This window comes from Vombatus ursinus, unplaced genomic scaffold (genome assembly GCF_900497805.2).
Source record: "Vombatus ursinus unplaced genomic scaffold, bare-nosed wombat genome assembly UNPS02010284.1, whole genome shotgun sequence".
Classification (NCBI taxonomy): Eukaryota; Metazoa; Chordata; class Mammalia; order Diprotodontia; family Vombatidae; genus Vombatus; species Vombatus ursinus.
The window spans coordinates 11,955,491-11,970,775 of NW_020950062.1; the positions used below are offsets into that span (position 1 = coordinate 11,955,491).

The 15,285-nt window shown below is 35.4% G+C and overlaps 1 pseudogene; it reads right to left on the bottom strand.

The window, feature by feature from the left end:
- Positions 1-3,638, bottom strand: part of LOC114037202 — a 4,220-nt pseudogene extending 582 nt beyond the window's left edge.
- Positions 3,639-15,285: the final 11,647 nt, after the last annotated feature.

The following is a 15,285-nucleotide window of genomic DNA, read 5'->3' on the forward strand; positions in this document are numbered from 1 at the left end:
CACAAATGCCAAAGACAACTTAGAAGGTCAGTAGGAAAGGTCTGTCAGAACTGGGTGAGGGAGGAATGCAGTACAGCCCCAGTCCCAGCACAGTCCCTGGGCAGCAGCAGTGACAGAAATAACAGTAGTGGCTGCTTTGGGAGCTCTCAGCTCACAGATAGTAAGGGGATTGAACAACTGATCAGAAGGAGATTATAGGGATCTTTTTCAAGGACTGAGACAGGATTCTGTTACTTTACTTATTCTTGAATCTGGGTTGCAGTCCTGTGTGGCAGTCCTGGGGGAAGGAGTAGCATTGGCATAACAGAGGTGGTAGCAGTGGAGAGGGAATCCTCAGAGTACCAGGGCTGAAAAGAGTGTTTGTGATCACTCACAGACCAGAGCACAGTCCAGGAGAGGAGTAAATACCTCTCCTTAGATCATACCAACTCGGAAGAACTGAAAACTTACAGGTCCATAGAAGTATTTCTAAAAAACAGCTCCACAAAACCCCTGAAACTTGGGACAGTATGTCCTCTACACTGGAAGCAGAGCCCTACCTTAACAAAGACTTTAAAACTCAAGTAAATGGCTGGGGAAATGAGCCAATAGAGAAAAAAAAAACCTCATACGATAAAAACTTACTTTTGTGACAAGGAAGATCAAAACACACACTCAGAAGGAGACAACAAAGTCAAAGGTCCTACATCCAAAGCCTCCAAGAAAACTATGACTTGGTCTCAGTCCATGGAAGTGTTCAAAATGATTTTGAAAATCAAATAGGAGAAGTAAAGGAAAATTTGGGAAAAATAATGAGAGTGATACAAGAAAATCATGAAAAATGAGTCAACAGCTTGCTAAAGGGGACCCAAAAAATACTGAAGAAAATAACATTAAAAAATAGACTAAACCAAATGGCAAAAGAGGCCCAAAAAGCCAATGAGGTGAATATCTTAAAAAGCAGACTTGACCAAATGGAAATGCAAGTCCTAAAACTCACTGAGGAAAATACTTCCTCAGAAATTAGAATGGAGCAAATGGAAGCTAATGACTTTATGAGAAACCAAGAAATTATACAACAAAACCAAAAGAATGGAAAAAAATAGAAGAAATTGTGAAAGATCTCATTGGAAAAGGAGAAAGGGAGAGGTAGAATAGGTTAAATTATCTCACATAAAAGAGGCAAGAAAAAGCTTTTACAGTGGTAGCATAGAAGGGGGAGGTGAGAGGGAATGAGTGAATCTTACTTTCATCAGAGTTGGCTTAAGGAGGAAATAGCATACATACTCAAATGGGTATGGAAATCTATCTTACACTACAGAAAAAATAGGGAGCAAGGGAATAAGAGAAAGAAGGTGATAGAAGGGAGGGCAGATTGGGGGAGGCTGTAATCAGAAGCAAACACTTTTGAGGAGGGACAGGGTGAAAGGAGAGAATAGAATAAATAGGGGGTGGGATAGAATGGAGGGAAATATTATTAGTCTTTCAGAACATGACTATTATGGAAGTGTTTTGCATGACTACACATTTATAACCTATATCAAATTGTTTGCCTACTCAAAGACGGTGGTAGGAGGGAGGAAGAGAGATAATTTAGATCTCAAAGTTTTAAAAACAAATGTTAAAAATTGTCTTTACAAATAACTGGGGAATAAGATACATTAGCAATGGGTTATAGAAATCAATCTTACCCTACAGGAAAATAGAAGGGGAAGGGAATAAGAGAAGGTGGGGTGATAGAAGGGAGGGCAGACTGGGGGAAGGGGTAATCAGAAGCAAAACACTTTTGAGGAGAGACAGGGTGAAAGGAGAGAGATAATAGAATAAATGGGGGTAAGGGAATAGGATGGAGGGCAATACAGTTAGAAATAGTAACTATGAAAAAAAAATTTGACCAAGTTTCTCTGATAAAGGTTTCATTTCTTTAACATAAAAAGGACTGTGTCAAATTTATAAAAATAAGAGTCATTTTCCAATTAATGATCAAAAGACATAATCAGTTTTCAGATGAAGTAATTAAAATTATCTATAGCCATATGAAAAAAATATTCTAACTCACTATTGATTGGAGAAATGCAAGTCAAAACAGTTCTGAGGTACTACTTCTTACCTATTAGATTAGATAATAAGACAGAAAAGGTAAATGACAAATGTCAAAGGAGATGTAGAAAAAATGAGACATTAACATACTATTGTTGGAGCTGTGAATTGATTAAAGCGTTCTGTAGAGCAATTTGGAATATGCCTGAAGGCCAATAAAATCATGCATATCCTCTGACATAGCAATACCACTACTAGGTATGTATCCCAAAAGATATTAAAAAAAAGGAAAAGGACCTATATGTACAAAAATATTTATAGTAACTCTTTTCTGGGGGTAAAGAATTGAAAATTCAGGGGATACTCATCAATTGGGGAATGGTTGAATAAGTTCTGGTATGTAGTTATGATGGAATACTATTGTACCATAAGAAATGATGAGCAGGATTCTCTCAGAAAAATCTAGAAAGACTTCATGGGTTGATTCCAAGTGAAATGTACTGGGTACAAAGTAACAGCAATATTGTAAGATGATCAGTTATGAATGACTTAGGTATTTTCACCAATACAATAATCCAAGGCAACTCTGAAGGACTTAGGATGGCAAAATGCCATCCATCCCCAGAGAAAGAACTGACGGTGTCTGAATGCAGATTGAAGCAACTTTTTTTTTAAATTTTCTTCATTTCCCTTGATTTTTTTTGTTGTTTATGTTTTCTTTTGCAACATGTCTATTATGGATATGTTGTGCACAGCTACACACATATAACATATATGGAATTGCCTGCCTTCTTAATGGGGGGCTAGAAGGGAGGGAAGGAATTTGGAACTCAACATTTTAAAAACAAATGTTTAAAAAAATTGGTTTTTTTATAGATAATAGGAGAAATTAAATACTAAACAAATTTTAAAACCTTGAAAAAAGGGAAAAAAAGAAAAAAAAGAAATTCCAAGTGGATGTTTTCCCTTTTGAAGTTTATTGTAGGGGCTGCATATGGATTTTGGGGATTTCCCAGCAGCTCTGTCTTTGTGCCTTCTATTGTTGATGTACTGTTTAAGTTGTGTCTGAATTTACGTGCTTGTCACAGATTTCAGTGAAACATCTTGTTTTGCAAACATGTGTTTCTCTTGTTGCTCAACCCTTTGCCTTTTACTCCTGCTCAAGGAAATGCCTTAATAGTCCCACTCCCATTTTGGGCTTCCAGCATGGTTTTGTGCTTATTCCTGCTATTGTGGGCCTCCAGCTGGGAGGCCAAGTTGACCCCAACCTTACATAGTGAACAGTACAGGACCCTCTTGGCCTCCTCTTCCTTGGTCTCTGTAGAAGGGCATGTGCTGTTGCTTCCAGGTGCAGCAGTGGTGAAGATCTTTTCCTATTTTGAAGTGATCTCTGTTGTTACAACATTGCTCTTTCAAATTTCCATAGTTATCATTATCAATATTACTGGTGTCCTTGTGGTAATATCTGTTTTATGAGAGCTAGTACTGATGTCATTGGTAGTGATGGAGGTGAAAGTAGTCTTTGTGCTGCCATTGGCAGGTATAGATTTCTGTTTATTTTTTATGGCTTCCAGTGCTTTAAGCCTCTTGGCATATTTAGTGTCTTTGTAGTGATCCATAACCTGGTTCTGCCCATAGCATCTCTGGTCACTTGTACATTCCAGAGTGCCCAGTCATGAAACTTGAATTGCATTCTAGCAAAGAATGAATTTAACAGGGATACATTTAGAAATAAATATGTAAGTTCACTTATATTTGGTGGAAAGTTAATGGGAAACCTTCAGTTTTTATGACTAATGATTTCTACTTTGTGTCTTTACACAAGATGTCCATCATGCTTAAAATGCTATTCTGCCTTGACTCTACCTGTTGGTTTCCCTTGATTACTTCAAGTCTCAGCTCAAATCCTACCTTCTATAAGATGACTTTTCCAGGCTTACACCTTTCAAGATTGCTTCCAATTTACTTTTCTTTTTTTTTTTTGGTGAGGCAGTTGGGATTAAGTGACTTACCCAGGGTTACACAGCTAATAAGTATTGTGTCTGAGTCCAGATTTGAACTCAGGTCTTCATGATTCTAGGGCCAGTGTTCTATCCACTGCACCACCTAGTTGTAGCTCAATTTACTCTTTATATATCTTGTGTGTATAGTTATGTATATGTGCATATAGTTAAATTATGTAGTATGTTGTCTTTCCCATTATTAGAATGTGAACCCCCTGAAGTATAGGAATGTTATTTCCTTTCTTTGTATTATCTATGCTTTTCACAGTGCTTGAAAGAGAAAGTTCCTTTTTAAGCTCTCTTTGAGATATTTAATAATTTATTTTTCCAATTATGTGTAAAAACAATTTTAACATTCACTTTTTAAAAAATGAGTTCCAAATTCTCTCTTCCCTCCTTCCTTTTCTGCCTCCCTCCCCTATTCTGTCCTTCAGAAAGAAAACAATTTGATGTAGGTTATACATGTATAGTTATGCAAAACACATTTCCATATTAGTTATGTTTTAAAAGAAAACACAAACCAAAAACAAACAAGAAAAACACATATATTTTTAAAATGTATGCTTCCATCTGCATTCAGACTACATTAGCTCATTATTGGGGGGGAAGGGAAGAGAGCATTTTTTATCATAGTCCTTTAGAATTGTCTTGGAACATTGCATTACTGAGAATAGCTAAGACACTCCCTGTTAATATTGCTGTTATTGTGTACAGTGGTTTCCTGGTTCTGGTCATTTCACTTTGTATCAATTCACATATTCCCACATTTTTCAGAGAGCACCCTACTCATTATTTTTTATAACACAATAGTATTCCATCACAACCATATACAACAACTTGTTTAACTGTTCCATAATTGATGGGCATCTCTTCACTTTCCAATTTTTGCCACCACAAAAAGAGCTGCTATAAATATATATAAACAAATAGGTCCTTTCCTCTTTTTTTTTTAAATCTCTTTGGGATATAGACCTACTAGTGGCATTGCTGGTCAAAGGGTATTCATAGATTTACAGCCCTTTGAGCAGAGTTTCAATTGCTCTCTAGAATGATTGGGTCAGTTCAATACACCAACAGTGCATTAGTATCTTAATTTTCCCAATGCCCTCCAACATTTGTTATTCTGTCATGTTAATCAATCTGAGAGATGTGGGGGGGTGGTACCTTAGGGTTGTTTTAATTTGCATTTCTCTAATCAAAAGTGATTTAGAACATTTTTCATATGACTATACATAGCTTTGATTTCTTCATCTGAAAACTGCCTGTTCATATTCTTTAGCCATTTATCAATTGAAGAATGACTTTTATTCTTATAAATTTGGCTCAGTTCTCTATATGTTTTTAAAAAATGAGGCTTTTATCAAAGAAACTTTCTATATTTTTTCATGGTTATTACTATTTCCCTTCAAACTATTTGGAGAATACTTAATAAATTCATGTTGACTTGACTTACTATTTCTAATTCACTTGAAAGTCATGGCATGACCTTCCTGATGTCATTGTCCTCTTCAAGAATGAAGGACAAACAACAATAACATTCTTATACATTTTTTTAATCATGAAGTTAATTAACCTCCAACAGACTCACAACATCAATGAATCTTAGTGATATATAGAACCTCTGAATAAGAATGACCATTAAAATGTACCTGTCATCCCTAAAGAAATCTAACAAGGAGGATACCCTCATGTTCTAAGAGATGAAGCAACTGGGAGGGAGAATAGGGGGAAAGGAGTTACCTTCTCACATTAGTTTGTTTAGCATCTCTTAGTCATGGGATTGGTCACAGATATAGATTATAGATAAAACTCAGTCAATATTATCTCTTTTGTGTATTATCATAGGTAAATGAAATCTTTTTTATTTTTATTCATAAAATCAAAAGATAATTTATATGAATAATAATATCTAGCATCTACATTATGATTTAAGGTTTACAAAGCACTTTAAAAATATTATCACGTCATATTTTCATTAATACATTGTAGATTGGTCTGATTTTACAGCTGAGGAAACTATGGAACATAGTAGTACAGTGACTGTTCAAAGTCCCACATAATAATTAGAATTGATAACTTGCTATAATAAAATAAAATCCAGAAAGCTAGATGTTACATTGTTTAATATAAAACCCAAATACCTTAGGAGATTTCAATTTGCATGGCAACCTTGGCAAACTATGAGAAACTCAAATAATCATATGGATTCATGAACTTATTGACAAATATATTCCTTCTCATGATATGGATTGCAACCCATTCATGCCTGCCTATTCTGTGTCATTCTTTTCCATATCTTCTCATATAAATTCACTATAGGGACCCGCCCAATGTGCAGACAGTGATTCAACAACAGTTTTTCTAGGAATCATGATGGAGCACATCAACTGTCAACTATTTTCACCTTTAATATATGAGCATTTCAATGTTTTTCAGTTCTAAATTTGTTACAGCACAATCTACTTTAGATCTTTGTGGTTCCTTCCTTTTAAAGTATTATAGATGGTTCATGCTACCAGTGTGCCTCCCTCCATTATGGTCTGGATAATTCGTTTATTAGTTTAAACCTATGATTTCATTGGTGTAGGAAATTGGTGAGAAAGCTATCTTTATGAATGTAAATTGCCAAATATTTCACAACTTTAGGCTATGAGGGTTCCCTGGAGCACTGAAAGAGCCTAATGTAGAGTCATACAGCCAGTATGTATGAAAGGTGGGATTGACTTCAAGTCTTCGTGGCTCTCATACTGGCTCTCCATCTTCTATTCTAACCCATTTCTTCCCCTGAATGATACTTACTTTCAATTCTTCAGAAAATAACACATAGCCAGTGAAAACAGGTGTAGAATGTTGGCAGTAGAATATTACACCTTTGTTTCAGAGAGATATTTTTCAAAGTCAGTCCAGCCTACTCTTTTTATTCCTTAATTGTGGACCATATTCACTACCCATTTGCAGTGCTTGTAAAAGATATATGTTTGAGAATGTAGGTATATGTGTATAAATATATAAACTCTTGGGCCTAGTTAATGCCAAAAAAGATAACTGAGGAAGAATTAAAACTGTTGACTATATCCCTTATTTCCCACCCATATAATTCATATGATAATAATCTACATAAATAAATTATTGTCCTCAATGAGAGTTTGAACAGGTAACAAGTTGGAATTTACAAGCAACATTCTTCAGTAGCTCATAACTTCAACATCCTCTTTGAGAATGAAGGATGACGAACAACAACAGCAACAACCACCACCACCACAGTACACAGAGGATTGAAAGTTACACAGAGTACATTCAGCTTATTGTTTATTGAATAAAAGAAAGGCTTTGATTTGGTGGATTAAAATTCCTCCTCAAAGGAAATTGGCACTGTAATAACCACTGAGGATGCAAAATAAGAAGAAGAGTCTCTGCCCTCAAGGAACTCACAATTGAATGGAAGAAGACAAAAACAAAGGAATCTGGAGGAGGAGGAAGGGATGGTATCTAGCTCAAAGGCAGGATTGATTTTAGGCCAAAAGAGTACATCCAGGCAAGAAATGAAGTGTCTGGCATTGAAATAACCTTTAAATGGAGGCTTTTGGGAGGAGTTTTTTGCTTTACTCTCCAGCCTTCTAAACAAAGGGGCAGAGGGTACTGATGATTCTGATGAGATGTGAGTACCAAGACTGATGCAATCTCACAACATGATGTGTTTGCTGATATTGAAGTTTCTGAGGGTATGATGGAGTCCAATCCAGAGGAATTCAGCTGAGTGGGAAATGAAGAAATGGCTATCCTGAAGAAACTCTCTTCAAATGGAGGCTTTGTGAGAAATTCTTTGTTCTGACTTTCAGCTCTTCTGAGGGCAGCTAGTAGGTACAGGGAATACAGCTCCAGGCCTAAAGTCAGAAACCACATCTTCCTGAGTCAGAATATGACCTCAGACACTTACAAGTTGTGTGACCCTGGGGAAGTTACTCAATCATGTTTGCCTTAGTTTCCTCATGTGTAAATTGAGCTGGATAAGGAAATGACAAACCACTCCTGCATCTCAGCCAAGAAAACCCCAAAATGGAGTCATGGAGAGTTGAACATGACTGAACAACAACAACTAACTCTTTGATAAAGAAGAGTAGAAGTGAATGACTGTTGTTTAGGTTTTTCATAAAACTACTATCAAACTCCACTGATTTTGTTTTCTGATATTATAGTACTCAAGATCTTCCATTATCATTTTTCCACATGATTTCATAAAGCAGTTTATGTTTTGTACTTACATTGTCCTAATCTGATATATCTTATCACTTTGCAAATAAGGAATATGCTTGCTAACTAAGGAGTTTTATTTTTTATGTTCTCTTCTTCTGGTTAAGCCAATTGATTTATATCAGTTAAACATATGTTTGAATATATTATAGTCTTTATCAATATCTTTAGTTCCATCTACATTTCAACCAGTAACTAGCTTCAATGAGTCAGAGTGGCATTGTTTTAATTATACAATTTTTTTTCATTCTGAGTTTTTCTTCTAGCTTCATAATAATTTCAATCTTTGTTCTACTTAAGTCTTAAGTTAATAATATGAGTGATAGAGACAGATTATTCAAGAAGGAATCCCACACTAGGAATAAGTTGGTTACTGTTTGTTAAAATACAATCAGCTCTCTATACCTAAAGACTAAAACTAGTTTTCTCAAATGAAGTATTCATGATATGTAAATTAGAATCTTATATGGAGCCTGCAAGCCTCTCTAATTCATTATACCTGTTACATATATTTCAACAAATTTCATACTGTTGGACCAATTCCCAGTTTTGCATTGATATCACTAAATGTCAAAGGATATGTTGATTTATTTTGGAAAATTTTATTGAGTTCTCATTCTTTCCTAGAGATGTGGGTGTATAATCTGTAATAATTTTCATAATAATTTTTCACAAATATTTTTGATTAGCACTACAAGATATAACCACATCCCCCATCAAAATATTTATTAGTTATTACTAATAGTAGTATTCTTTTTTAATAATAAATTTATTTATTTTTAATTTTCAACATTTACTTCCACAAGATTTTGAGTTCCAAATTTTTCCCCCATCTCACCCCTCCCCCCACCCCAAGATGGAATGCATTCTGAATACTCCTTTCCCTAGTCTGCCTTTCATTCTATCTCTCCCCTCCTTCTCTTATCCCCTTCCCCTTCTATTTTCCTGTAGGGCAGGATAGATTTCTGTACCCCATTTCCTGTATAACTTATTCCCAGTTGCATGTGAAAACAATTTTTTTAAACATGTGTTTTTAAAACTTTGGGTTCCAAATTTTCTCCCTTCCTCCATCTCCTCATTGAAAAGGCAAGCAACTCAATATAGGTTATACATGTGCAGTTATGCAAAACACTTCCATAGTACACATGCTGTGAAAAACTCACTCCATTTTCCTTCATCCTATCCTGCCCTCCCCCATTTATTCTATTCTTTTTTTTGACCTTGTCCCTCCTCAGAAGTATTTGCTTCCAATTACACCCTTTCCCAATCTGCCCCTAACATCCCCCTACTCTCTTATCCCCTTCCCCCACTATTTTCCTGTGGGGTAAGACAGATTTCCATACCCAATTGAGGGTGTATGTTATTCCCTCCTAAAGTCAAATTCTATGAGAATAAGTTTCACTCATTCCTTCTCACCTTCCCCTGTTTCCTGTCCACTGTAAGAGCCTTTTCTTTTCTGTTTTTTGTGAGATAGTTTACCCCATTCTACCTCTACTTTTCTCCTTCTCCTCGTATAATCCTTTCTCACCCCTTAATTTTATTCTCCAGATATGACCCCTTCATCTTCAACTCACCCAGTGCCCTCTATCTATCTATCTATCTATCTATCTATCTATCTATCTATCTATCTATCTATCTATATACATACATACATATAATTTTTTCCCTCCAACTACCCTAATACTGACAAAGGTCTCATGAGTTACAAATATCATCTTTCCTGTGCAGGAATGTAAACAGTTCAATCTTAATAAGTCCCTTATTATTTCTCTTTCCTGTTTACCTCTTCATGTTTCACTTGAGTCTTGTATTTGAAAGTCAAATTTTTTATTCAGCTCTAGTCTTTTCATCAAGAATGCTTGAAAGTCCTCTATTTCACTGAATGACCATTTATTTTTCATCTGAAGGATTATACTCAGTTTTGCTGGGTAAGTGGTTGTAATCCTATCTCCTTTGCCCTCCAGAATATTATATTCCATGCCCTGCAGTCCTTTAATAAAGAAGCTGCTAAATCTTGTGTTATCCTGATTGTGTTTCCACAATACTTGAATTGTTTCTTTTTGGCTGCTTGTAATATTTTCTCCTTGACCTGAGAACTCTGGAATTTAGCTACAACATTCCTAAGAGTTTTCCTTTGGGGATCTCTTTCAGGAGGACATCAGTGGATTCTTTCAATTTCTATTTTGCCCTCTGGTTCTAAAATATCAGGGCAGTTTTCCTTGATCATTTCTTGAAAGTTGATGTCTAGGTTCTTTTTTAAATCATAGCTTTCAGATAGTCCAATAATTTTTAAATTCTCTCTCCTGGATCTATTTTCCAGGTCAGTTGTTTTTCCAATGAGATATTTCACATTGTTTTCTAATTTTTCATTCTTTTGAATTTGTTTTACACTGTCTCGATTTCTCATAAAGTCACTAGCTTCCAATTGCTCTATTCTAATTTTTAAGGAAGTATTTTCTTCAGTAAGCTTTTGGACTTCCTTTTCCATTTGGCCAATTTAGCTTTTTAGAGCATTCTTCTCCTCATTGGCTTTTTGGACCTCTTTTGCCATTTGGGTTAGGCTATTTTTTAAGGTGTTATTTTCTTCACTATTTTTTGGGGTCTCCTTTAGCAAGCTGTAGACTTGTTTTTCATGATTTTCTCACATCACTCTCATTTCTCTTCCCAGTTTTTCCTCTACTTCTCTTACTTGCTTCTCAAAATCCTTTTTGAGTTCTTCCAAGGCCTGGGACTGATTCATATTTTTCTTGGAGGCTTTGGATGTAGGATCATTGGCTTCGTTGTCTTCTTCTGGTTATATGTTTTGATCTGCTTTGTCACCAAAGTAAGATAACATAGTCTGACTCTTTTTGTGCTGCTTACTCATGATCCCAGCCAATTATTTGAGTTATAAATTCTTTGTTAAGGTAAGAGTTTGCTTCCTATGTGGAGAATGTACTGTCCCAAGCTTCAGGGCTTTGTACAGCTGTTTTCAGAGATATTTCTAGGGACCTGTAAATTTTCAGTTCTTCCAAGGTGGCATGACAAGGGGTGAGGTCTTTCCTCTCCACCACAACAACAAACTCCACCATGCCAGCGCTTCTCACCCCAGGACCGCCCCTCAGAAGTTTAACCCAGATCCAAGCACAGGCAAAGCAAGAGATTTCTGCCTCAGCTCTGGCAAAGAGATCCCTGCAATCCCCCTCTGATCAACCACTTGATTCCTCCTCAGCCTGTGGGCCAGAAGCTCAGGAGGCAGCTGCTACCCTGGGGGTGGCTGGGACCTGGCTTCTACCTCTCACTGCAGTCACAGACTTTTCCCACTGACCTTCTAAATTGTCTTTGGCATTCATGGGTTGAGAAGTCTGGAAAGTGTCACAGATGCCTGCAATTCAATCCTCTGAGAGTTGCTCCTGGTTCCCTGCAGCCTGTGTGCCCATGCCAAACTGTACTCCTCTCCCCGCCCAGAGTGATATACCTTTCTGATCAACCATCCAGGCTGTCTTTGGCTGGAAATTTGTTTCACTCTTTTTGTGGGTTCTTCTGATTTAGGATTTGTTTAAAGCCATTTTTTACAGGTATTTGGAGGGATTTGGGGGAGATCTCAAGCAAATCACAGCTTACACTTGTCCATCTTGTCTCCACCCCCCCAATAATAGTATTCTTAAAACTATTATCATTACTAAGGTAACTTGGAAGAAAGGTTGAGTCTGAGTTGTGTATGATGAGGTGATTCTAAAAAAGAAAACATGATAGGAAAAAGTTAAAAGGAGAAATTATTTCATGAAAACAGGGTAGAGGATGCAGGTGGGGGTGGAAGGCTGGCAATATTGGAACCTGATTCTCATTTGGGTTGAAGAAGTAATAATGTTTATGTCTGAAGAAGATTAGAAGTCTTCAAAACTTCTAGAGAGGTGAGAAAACTAGGGGATAAGAAGGAGGGACTTTTACAAGGACATAGATTAAGATTAGGAGGGAGGGTGAATAGATAAGGGAGGAACTTTTAGAGGGGGATAGCTAAGTAAGGAATTAAAGGGTGAGGGGCGAAGATAATGTAACAGGGATAGGTAAAAAGAGTAGCTGAGAGGAAAAATAGTGAATAAAAATAAGATGGTAAAAATTACAAATAGTAATTATACTTTTGATTATGAATTAGAAAAAAATAATGACAAAATTCACTTGGAAAAACAAATAGTCAAGAATATCAAAGGAAATAATGAAAAAAATTATAAAGGAAGGAGGTTTAGCAGTACTAGATCCTAAATTGTATTATAAGGCAGTAATTATTAAAACTACTTGGGACTGGTTAAGAAATAATAAGGTATATTAATGGAGTAGAGTAGACATATAATTGATAGAAGCAAATATGCATAATAATTTTGTATTTGAAAAGCATAAAGATTTTGGATTTTGGGATAAGTATTCATTATTTGGTTAAAATTATTGAGAAAACCAGAAAGCAGAAACTGGGCATAGACTAATATCTTACACCATTTTCAAAGATAAGGTCAAAATGGATACATGACCCAGATATAATTAGAAGAACATGGAATATATTGATTATCAGATTTATGAATAGGAGAACAATATATGAACAAATAAGAGATAAAGAGCAAAGTTAGGTGTAAAATGGGTAATTTTGATTAAATTAAATTTAAAAGTTTTTGTACAAATAAGACAAATATAGCCAAGATCAGAAAGAAAGCAGAAAATTGCAAGGTGGACATTATTTCTATAGACTGTTTATCAGATAATGGTCTCATATCAAAAATACATAAAGAACTTTGTCAAATCTATAACAATACATGTCATTCCCCAATTGATAAATGGTCAAAGAATATGAACTGCCAGTTTTCTAATGAATAAAAACAATTTAGAGTTATATGAAAATATGCTCTAAATCATTATTGATTAGAGAAATGCAAATTAAAACAAACTTGAGATATCATTTTACATTTATCAGATTGGCTAAAGTAATAAAAGGGGAAAGTGATATGTTGAAGGGGATGTAGAAAAATTGGGATACTAATTCATCATCAGTGTAATTGTGAAATGATCCAACCATTTTGGAGAGCAATCTGGAAATATGCCCCAAAAGTTATTAAACTGCCTATCCCTTTAACCCAGCAATACTTGGTCTACTTTCTAATAATTAGGGGGAAAGAAAAAGAACCTATATGTTCTAAAATGTTTATATCAGCTCTCTTTGTGGTGGTAAAGAATCAGAAGATACAGGGATACCCATCAATTGGGGAATAGCTAAACAAGTTGTGGTGTATGATTATGATGGAATATTACAGCATTATATGAAATGATAAACTCAATGACTTAAAAAAACATGGAAAAACTGACATGAAATAGTGAAAAGTGAAATGATCAGGACCAAGAACATTGTATACAGTAACAGAAATATTGTTTTAAGAAGAGCTTTGAGTGAATAAGTTATTTTGACTATTATAATTACCCAAGTTAACTTAAAGAACAAGTGAAAAAAGATGCTAAAAAAGGATTGTTGAATGGAAACATGTATAGAATAATTTTACACACATACACACACATCTATATGTCTATTATTGTCTAATGGTAGTCATCTCTAGGGTGGGGTGGTAGGAGAGGAAAGAAAAAAAAGAAATTTCCATGATAATTTTGTTGTATATTTGAAAGGAATAGCAAATTGTGCATAGTAGATATGCAGTTTCATGTATAATCATCTTTTTTATTGTACTGTTATGGAAAAACTTGTTTTATTCCATAATTTAGAAATAAAATTTTAAAAAATTCTCATTGCTTCCCAATCACAGAATAAAATTTGCCTCTCCAAGGGGAATCTGTGGTTTTTTTTTCCATTTAGCAGGAAATTCCCTTTTTTTTTGGTTTTCATCTTTACTGAGTATCAATCAATAAACATTTATTAAGTACGTAATATATGCCAGCCACTGTGCTAAGCTCCAGGCATATAAAAAGTGGCAAAACACAGTCTCTGCACTCAAGGTGCTCACAATCTAATGAAAAATTGAGGTTAGTATAAGTCTGTTCTTTCCTAACTCTGGTCCTTATTCTCCAGACTTTCCCACTTTGTCCTCTGTTTTCTCTTCACTCTGGATATGACTTTATTCTTATAGTCAGATTTGTCCCCTTAATGGTGAGTAACTACCTGAAACCAGGGGTCAGTTTTGGTTCTTATTTCTCCCAGATCATCTCCCAATTCTATATAAATTTCCCCTTTTACCTCTCTCATGGGCAACTTTTCCCTAAACCCTGCCCTTCAGCTCCTTTTTATGTGTAATATTCTCTTATTAAAATATAAGCTCCTTAAGGATAGGAAATGCCCTTCCTTTTTGCTTACATTTTCATTCTCAGAACTTAGGACATGGCCTGGCACATAGTAAGTTCTTAATAAATATTCTTTTAATCTATTATCATCTTTCCTCCTTCCTTCCTTCCTTCATTCCTTCTTTCCTTCCTTCCTTCCTTCATTCCGTCTTTCCTTCCTTCCTTCCTTCATTCCGTCTTTCCTTCCTTCCTTCCTTCCTTCCTTCCTTCCTTCCTTCCTTCCTTCCTTTCTTTCTTTCTTTCTTTCTTTCTTTCTTTCTTTCTTTCTTTCTTTCTTTCTTTCTTTCTTTCTTTCTTTCTTTCTTCATATACTATGCCCATTTCTGAGTCACTGTATAAGAAACTTTCATTTGGAATTTCAACAGCTAAATTAAAACTTATAGAAAGCAATGGTCAAAGGATATGACTAGGCAGTTTTCAGATGAAGAAATTAATGCTATCTATAGTCATGTGAAAAAATGCTCTAAATCACTATTGATTAGAGAAATGCAAATCAAAACAACTCTGAGGTATTACATCACACCTATCAGATTGGCCAACATGACAAAACAGGAAAATGATAAATGTTGGAGAAGATATGGGAAAATTGGAACACTAATGCATTGTTGGTGGAGTTGTAAACTGAACCAACCATTTTGGAGAGCAATTTGGAACTATGCCCAAAGGGCTATAAAAGTGTGCATACCCTTTGACCCAACCC